The following is an 8,668-nucleotide window of genomic DNA, read 5'->3' as shown; positions in this document are numbered from 1 at the left end:
GTTTCCCCATATCTGATTCCCCGCCTCTGAATCCCCAACTCTGATTCCCTGCCTCTGATTCCCCAGCTCTGATTCCCCACCTTTGATTCCCCCGTCTGATTCCCAGCCTCTGAAACCCCGTGTCTGATTTCTTGCCTCTGATTCCCCGCCTCTGATTCCCCATCTCTGATTCACAGCCTCTGATTCCCCACCTCTGATTCCCCATCTCTGATTCCGCACATCTGATTCCCTGCCTCTGACTCCCCGACTCTGATCCCCAGCTCTGATTCCCCAGCTCTGATTCCCCGCCTCTGATTTCCCGTGTTTGATTCCCTGCCTCTGATTTCCCGCCTCTGATTCCCCATATCTCATTCCCCGCCTCTGATTCCCCATCTCTGATTCCCGGACTCTGATTCCCCACCTCTGATTCCCGGCCTCTTATTCCCGGCATCTGATTCCGGCCTCTGATTCCCGGCCTCTGCTTCCCTGCTTCTGATTCCCCATCTCTGATTCCGCAAATCTAATTCCCTGCCTCTGATTCCCCACCTCTGATTCCCCATATCTGATTCCCCGCCTCTGTTTCCCGGCCTCTGATTCCCCGCTTCTGATTCTGATTCCCTGCCTCTGATTCCCCATCTCTGATTCCGCACATCTGATTCCCTGCCTCTGATTCCCCACCTCTGATTCCCCATATCTGATTTCCCGCCTCTGTCTCCCCGCCTCTGATTCCCCGCCTCTGTTTCCCCATATCTAATTCCCAACCTCTGATGCCCCAACTCTGATTCCCTGCCTCTGATTCCCCGCGTTCTATTCCCTGCCTCTGATTCCCCGCATGTGATTCCCCATCTCTGATTCACCACCTCTGATTCCCCACCTCTGATTCCCCATATCTAATTCCCCGCCTCTGTTTGCCCGACTCTGATTCCCCGCCTCTGTTTCCCCATATCTGATTCCCCGCCTCTGAATCCCCAACTCTGATTCCCTGCCTCTGATTCCCCAGCTCTGATTCCCCGCCTTTGATTCCCCCGTCTGATTCCCAGCCTCTGAAAACCCGTGTCTGATTTCTTGCCTCTGATTCCCCGCCTCTGATTCCCCATCTCTGATTCACAGCCTCTGATTCCCCACCTCTGATTCCCCATCTCTGATTCCGCACATCTGATTCCCTGCCTCTGATTCCCCGACTCTGATCCCCACCTCTGATTCCCCAGCTCTGATTCCCCGCCTCTGATTCCCCAACTCTGATTCCCCGCCTCTGATTCCCCAGCTCAGATTCCCCGCCTCTGATTCCCCGTGTTTGATTCCCTGCCTCTGATTCCCCGCCTCTGATTCCCCATCTCTGATTCACCGCCTTTGATTCGCCACCTCTGATTCCCCATATCTGATTCCTCGCCTCTGTTTCCTCGCGTCTGATTCCCCGCCTCTGATTCCCCATATCTCATTCCCGGCCTCTTATTCCCGGCATCTGATTCCGGCCTCTGATTCCCGGCCTCTGATTCCCTGCTTCTGATTCCCCATCTCTGATTCCACAAATCTAATTCCCTGCCTCTGATTCCCCACCTCTGATTCCCCATATCTGATTCCCCGCCTCTGTTTCCCCGCCTCTGATTCCCCGCCTCTGTTTCCCCATATCTAAGTCCCCGCCTCTGATTCCACAACTTTGATTCCCCACCTCTGATTCCCCAGCTCTGATTCGCCACCTCTGATTCCCCGCCTCTGATTCCACATCTCTGATTCCCCATCTCTGATTCCCCAATTCTGATTCCCCGCCTCTGATTCCCCAGCTCTGATTCCTCGCCTCTGATTCCCTTCCTCTGATTCCCAACCACTCATTCCCCACCTCTGATTTCCCATATTGATTCCCTGTGTCTGATTCCCCGCCTCTGAATCCCCAACTCTGATTCCCCGCCTCTGATTCCCCAGCTCTGATTCCCCGCCTTTGATTCCCCCGTCTGATTCCCAGCCTCTGAAAACCCGTGTCTGATTTCTTGCCTCTGATTCCCCGCCTCTGATTCCCCATCTCTGATTCACAGCCTCTGATTCCCCACCTCTGATTCCCCATCTCTGATTCCGCACATCTGATTCCCTGCCTCTGATTCCCCGACTCTGATCCCCACCTCTGATTCCCCAGCTCTGATTCCCCGCCTCTGATTCCCCAACTCTGATTCCCCGCCTCTGATTCCCCAGCTCAGATTCCCCGCCTCTGATTCCCCGTGTTTGATTCCCTGCCTCTGATTCCCCGCCTCTGATTCCCCATCTCTGATTCACCGCCTTTGATTCGCCACCTCTGATTCCCCATATCTGATTCCTCGCCTCTGTTTCCTCGCGTCTGATTCCCCGCCTCTGATTCCCCATATCTCATTCCCGGCCTCTTATTCCCGGCATCTGATTCCGGCCTCTGATTCCCGGCCTCTGATTCCCTGCTTCTGATTCCCCATCTCTGATTCCACAAATCTAATTCCCTGCCTCTGATTCCCCACCTCTGATTCCCCATATCTGATTCCCCGCCTCTGTTTCCCCGCCTCTGATTCCCCGCCTCTGTTTCCCCATATCTAAGTCCCCGCCTCTGATTCCACAACTTTGATTCCCCACCTCTGATTCCCCAGCTCTGATTCGCCACCTCTGATTCCCCGCCTCTGATTCCACATCTCTGATTCCCCATCTCTGATTCCCCAATTCTGATTCCCCGCCTCTGATTCCCCAGCTCTGATTCCTCGCCTCTGATTCCCTTCCTCTGATTCCCAACCACTCATTCCCCACCTCTGATTTCCCATATTGATTCCCTGTGTCTGATTCCCCGCCTCTGATTCCCCAACTCTGATTCCCCGCCTCTGATTCCCCAGCTCTGATTCCCCGCCTCTGATTCCCCGTGTTTGATTCCCTGCCTCTGATTCCCGGCCTCCGATTCCCCATCTCTGATTCACCGCCTTTGATTCGCCACCTCTGATTCCCCATTTCTGATTCCCCGCCTCTGTTTCCCCGCCACTGATTCCCGGACTCTGATTCCCCACCTCTGATTCCCGGCCTCTTATTCCCGGCATCTGATTCAGGCCTCTGATTCCCGGCCTCTGATTCCCTGCTTCTGATTCTGATTCCCTGCCTCTGATTCCCCATCTCTGATTCCGCACATCTGATTCCCTGCCTCTGATTCCCCACCTCTGATTCCCCATATCTGACTCCCCGCCTCTGTTTCCCCGCCTCTGATTCCACGCCTCTGTTTCCCAATATCTAAGTCCCCGCCTCTGATTCCCCAACTCTGATTCCCCACCTCTGTTTCCCCAGCTCTGAATCCCCGCCTCTGATTCCCCGCATCTGATTCCCTGCATCTGATTCCAAGCCTCTGATTCCCTGCCTCTGATTCCCAACCTCTGATTCCCCACCTCTGATTCCCCATATCTGAATCCCCGCCTCTGTTTCCCCGCCGCTGATTCCCCACCTCTGTTTCCCCATATCTGATTCCCGGCCTCTGATTCCCCGCCTCTGATTCCCCGCCTCTGATTCCCTGCCTCTGATTCCCCATCTCCGATTCCGCACATCTGATTCCCTGCCTCTGATTCCCCGCCTCTGATTCCCCGCCTCTGATTCGCTGCCTATGATTCCCAACCTCTGATTCCCCACCTCTGATTCCCAATATCTGATTCCCCGCCTCTGTTTCCCCGCCTCTGATTCCCCTCCTCTGATTCCCCAACTCTAATTCCCCGCCTCTGATTCCTCAGCTCTGATTCCCCGTGTTTGATTCCATGCCTCTGATTCCCTGCCCTGATTCCCCATCTCTGTTTCACCGCCTTTGATTCGCCACCTCTGATTCCCCATATCTGATTCCCCGCCTCTGTTTCCCCGCCTCTGATTCCCTGCCTCTGATTCCCAACCTCTGATTCCACACCTCTGATTCCCCATATCTGATTCCCCGCCTCTGTTTCCCCGCCTCTGATTCCCTGCCCCTGTTTCCCCATATCTGATTCCCTGCCTCTGATTCCCCAACTCTGATTCCCTGCCTCTGATTCCCCAGCTCTGATTCACCGCCTCTGATTTCCCGTGTTTGATTCCCTGCCTCTGATTCCCCGCCTCTGATTCGCCATCTCTGATTCACCGCCTTTGATTCGCCACCTCTGATTCCACATATCTGATTCCCCACCTCTGTTTCCCCGCTTCTGATTCCCCGCCTCTGATTCTCCATATCTCATTCCCCGCCTCTGAATCCCCATCTCTGATTCCCGGACTCTGATTCCCCACCTCTTATTCCCGGCCTCTTATTCCCAGCATATGATTCCCGGCCTCTGATTCCCGGCCTCTGATTCCCCGCTTCTGATTCTGATTCCCTGCCTCTGATTCCCCATCTCTGATTCCGCACATCTGATTCCCTGCCTCTGATTCCCCACCTCTGATTCCCCATATCTGATATCCCGCCTCTGTTTCCCCACCTCTGATTCCCCGCCTCTGTTTCCCCATATCTAATTCCCAACCTCTGATGCCCCAACTCTGATTCCCTGCCTCTGATTCCCCGCGTTCTATTCCCTGCCTCTGATTCCCCGCCTGTGATTCCCCATCTCTGATTCACCACCTCTGATTCCCCACCTCTGATTCCCCATATCTAATTCCCCGCCTCTGTTTGCCCGCCTCTGATTCCCCGCCTCTGTTTCCCCATATCTGATTCCCCGCCTCTGAATCCCCAACTCTGATTCCCTGCCTCTGATTCCCCAGCTCTGATTCCCCGCCTTTGATTCCCCCGTCTAATTCCCAGCCTCTGAAACCCCGTGTCTGATTTCTTGCCTCTGATTCCCCGCCTCTGATTCCCCATCTCTGATTCACAGCCTCTGATTCCCCACCTCTGATTCCCCATCTCTGATTCCGCACATCTGATTCCCTGCCTCTGATTCCCCGACTCTGATCCCCACCTCTGATTCCCCAGCTCTGATTCCCCGCCTCTGATTTCCCGTGTTTGACTCCCTGCCTCTGATTCCCCGCCTCTGATTCCCCATATCTCATTCCCCGCCTCTGATTCCCCATCTCTGATTCCCGGACTCTGATTCCCCACCTCTGATTCCCGGCCTCTTATTCCCGGCATCTGATTCCGGCCTCTGATTCCCGGCCTCTGATTCCCTGCTTCTGATTCCCCATCTCTGATTCCGCAAGTCTAATTCCCTGCCTCTGATTCCCCACCTCTGATTCCCCATATCTGATTCCCCGCCTCTGTTTCCCGGCCTCTGATTCCCTGCTTCTGATTCTGATTCCCTGCCTCTGATTCCCCATCTCTGATTCCGCACATCCGATTCCCTGCCTCTGATTCCCCACCTCTGATTCCCCATATCTGATTTCCCGCCTCTGTTTCCCCGCCTCTGATTCCCCGCCTCTGTTTCCCCATATCTAATTCCCAACCTCTGATGCCCCAACTCTGATTCCCTGCCTCTGATTCCCCGCGTTCTATTCCCTGCCTCTGATTCCCCGCATGTGATTCCCCATCTCTGATTCACCTCCTCTGATTCCCCACCTCTGATTCCCCATATCTAATTCCCCGCCTCTGTTTGCCCGACTCTGATTCCCCGCCTCTGTTTCCCCATATCTGATTCCCCGCCTCTGAATCCCCAACTCTGATTCCCTGCCTCTGATTCCCCAGCTCTGATTCCCCGCCTTTGATTCCCCCGTCTGATTCCCAGCCTCTGAAACCCCGTGTCTGATTTCTTGCCTCTGATTCCCCGCCTCTGATTCCCCATCTCTGATTCACAGCCTCTGATTTCCCACCTCTGATTCCCCATCTCTGATTCCGCACATCTGATTCCCTGCCTCTGATTCCCCGACTCTGATCCCCACCTCTGATTCCCCAGCTCTGATTCCCCGCCTCTGATTCCCCAACTCTGATTCCCCGCCTCTGATTCCCCAGCTCTGATTCCCCGCCTCTGATTCCCCGTGTTTGATTCCCTGCCTCTGATTCCCCGCCTCTGATTCCCCATCTCTGATTCACCGCCTTTGATTCGCCACCTCTGATTCCCCATATCTGATTCCTCGCCTCTGTTTCCCCGCCTCTGATTCCCCGCCTCTGATTCCCCATATCTCATTCCCCGCCTCTGATTCCCCATCTCTGATTCCCGGACTCTTATTCCCCACCTCTGATTCCCGGCCTCTTATTCCCGGCATCTGATTCCGGCCTCTGATTCCCGGCCTCTGATTCCCTGCTCCTGATTCCCCATCTCTGATTCCATGCATCTGATTCCCAGCCTCTGATTCCCAGCCTGTGATTCCCAACCTCTGATTCCCCACCTCTGATTCCCCATATCTGATTCCCCGCCTCTGTTTCCCCGCCTCTGATTGCACGCCTCTGTTTCCCCATATCTGATCCCCGCCTCTATTTGCCCGCATCTGATTCCCCGCCTCTGTTTCCCCATATCTGATTCCCCGCCTCTGAATCCCCAACTCTGATTCCCTGCCTCTAATTTCCCAGCTCTGATTCCCCGCCTCTGATTCCCCGCGTCTGATTACCGGCCTCTGATTCCCCGCCTCTGATTCCCCATCTCTGATTCACAACATCTGATTCCCCACCTCTGATACCCCATATCTGATTCCCCGCCTCTGTTTCCCCGCCTCTGATTCCCCACCTCTGATTCCCAATATCTGATTCCCCGCCTCTGATTCCCCACCTCTGATTCCCCAGCTCCAATTCCCCGTGTTTGATTCCATGCCTCTGATTCCCTGCCCTGATTCACCATCTCTGTTTCACCGCCTTTGATTCGCCACCTCTGATTCCCCATATCTGATTCCCCGCCTCTGTTTCCCCGCCTCTGATATCCTGCCTCTGATTCCCAACCTCTGATTCCACACCTCTGATTCCCCATATCTGATTCCCCGCCTCTGTTTCCCCGCCTCTGATTCCCTGCCCCTGTTTCCCCATATCTGATTCCCTGCCTCTGATTCCCCAACTCTGATTCCCCGCCTCTGATTTCCCAGCTCTGATTCCCCGCCTCTGATTTCCCGTGTTTGATTCCCTGCCTCTGATTCCCCGCCTTTGATTCCCCATCTCTGATTCACCGCCTTTGATTCGCCACCTCTGATTCCACATATCTGATTCCCCACCTCTGTTTCCCCGCCTCTGATTCCCCGCCTCTGATTCTCCATATCTCATTCCCCGCCTCTGAATCCCCATCTCTGATTCCCGGACTCTGATTCCCCACCTCTGATTCCCGGCCTGTTATTCCCAGCATATGATTCCCGGCCTCTGATTCCCGGCCTCTGATTCCCCGCTTCTGATTCTGATTCCCTGCCTCTGATTCCCCATCTCTGATTCCGCACATCTGATTCCCTGCCTCTGATTCCCCACCTCTGATTCCCCATATCTGATATCCCGCCTCTGTTTCCCCACCTCTGATTCCCCGCCTCTGTTTCCCCATATCTAATTCCCAACCTCTGATGCCCCAACTCTGATTCCCTGCCTCTGATTCCCCGCGTTCTATTCCCTGCCTCTGATTCCCCGCCTGTTATTCCCCATCTCTGATTCACCACCTCTGATTCCCCACCTCTGATTCCCCATATCTAATTCCCCGCCTCTGTTTGCCCGCCTCTGATTCCCCGCCTCTGTTTCCCCATATCTGATTCCCCGCCTCTGAATCCCCAACTCTGATTCCCCATATCTGATTCCCCACCTCTGTTTCCCTGCCTCTGATTCCCCACCTCTGTTTCCCCATATCTGATATCCCGCCTCTGATTCCCCAACTCTGATACCCCGCCTCTGATTCCCCAGCTTTGATTCTCCACCTCTGATTCCCCGTGTTTGATTCCCTGCCTCTGATTCCCCGCCTCTGATTCCCCATCTCTGATTCACCGCCTTTCATTCGCCACCTCTGATTCCCCATATCAGATTCCCCTCCTCTGTTTCCCCGCCTCTGATACCCCGCCTCTGTTTCCCCATATCTGATTCCCCACCTCTGATTCCCCATATCTGATTCCCCGCCTCTCTTTCCGCGCCTCTGATTCCCCGCCTCTGATTCCCCATATCTGATTCCCCGCCTCTGATTCCCCAACTCTGATTCCCCACCTCTGATTCCCCAGCTCTGTTTCCCCACCTCTGATTCCCCGCCTCTGTTTCCCCATATCTAATTCCCCGCCTCTGATTCCCAAACTCTGATTCCCCGACTCTGATTCCCCAGCTCTGATTCCCCGCCTCTGATTCCCCACATCTGATTCCCTGCCTCTGATTCCCTGCCTCCGATTCCCTGCCTCTGATTCCCAACCTCTGATTCCCCACCTCTGAATCCCCATATCTGATTCCCTGCCTCTGATTCCCCGCCTCTGATTCCCTGCCTCTGATTCCCCGCCTCTGATTCCCCAGCTCTGATTTCCCGCCTCTGAATCCCCAACTCTGATTCCCTGCCTCTGATTCCCCAGCTCTGATTCCCCGCCTCTGATTCCCCAGCTCTGATTCCCTGCCTCTGATTTCCCGCCTGTGATTCCCCATCTCTGATTCACAACCTCTGATTCCCCACCTCTGATTCCCCATATCTGATTCCCCGCCTTTGTTTGCCCGCCTCTAATTCCCCGCCTCTGTTTCCCCATATCTGATTCCCCGCCTCTGAATCCCGCCTCTGGTTCCCCGCCTCTGATTCGCTGCCTCTGATTCCCCATCTCTGATTCCGCACATCTGATACCCTGCCTCTGATTCCCCGCCTCTGACTCCCCGCCTCTGATTCCCTGCCTCTGTTTCCCA

The sequence above is a fragment of the Narcine bancroftii genome, unplaced genomic scaffold (genome assembly GCF_036971445.1).
Source record: "Narcine bancroftii isolate sNarBan1 unplaced genomic scaffold, sNarBan1.hap1 Scaffold_158, whole genome shotgun sequence".
In the NCBI taxonomy this organism is placed as follows: Eukaryota; Metazoa; Chordata; class Chondrichthyes; order Torpediniformes; family Narcinidae; genus Narcine; species Narcine bancroftii.
Note: the sequence above shows the minus strand (reverse complement) of the source record.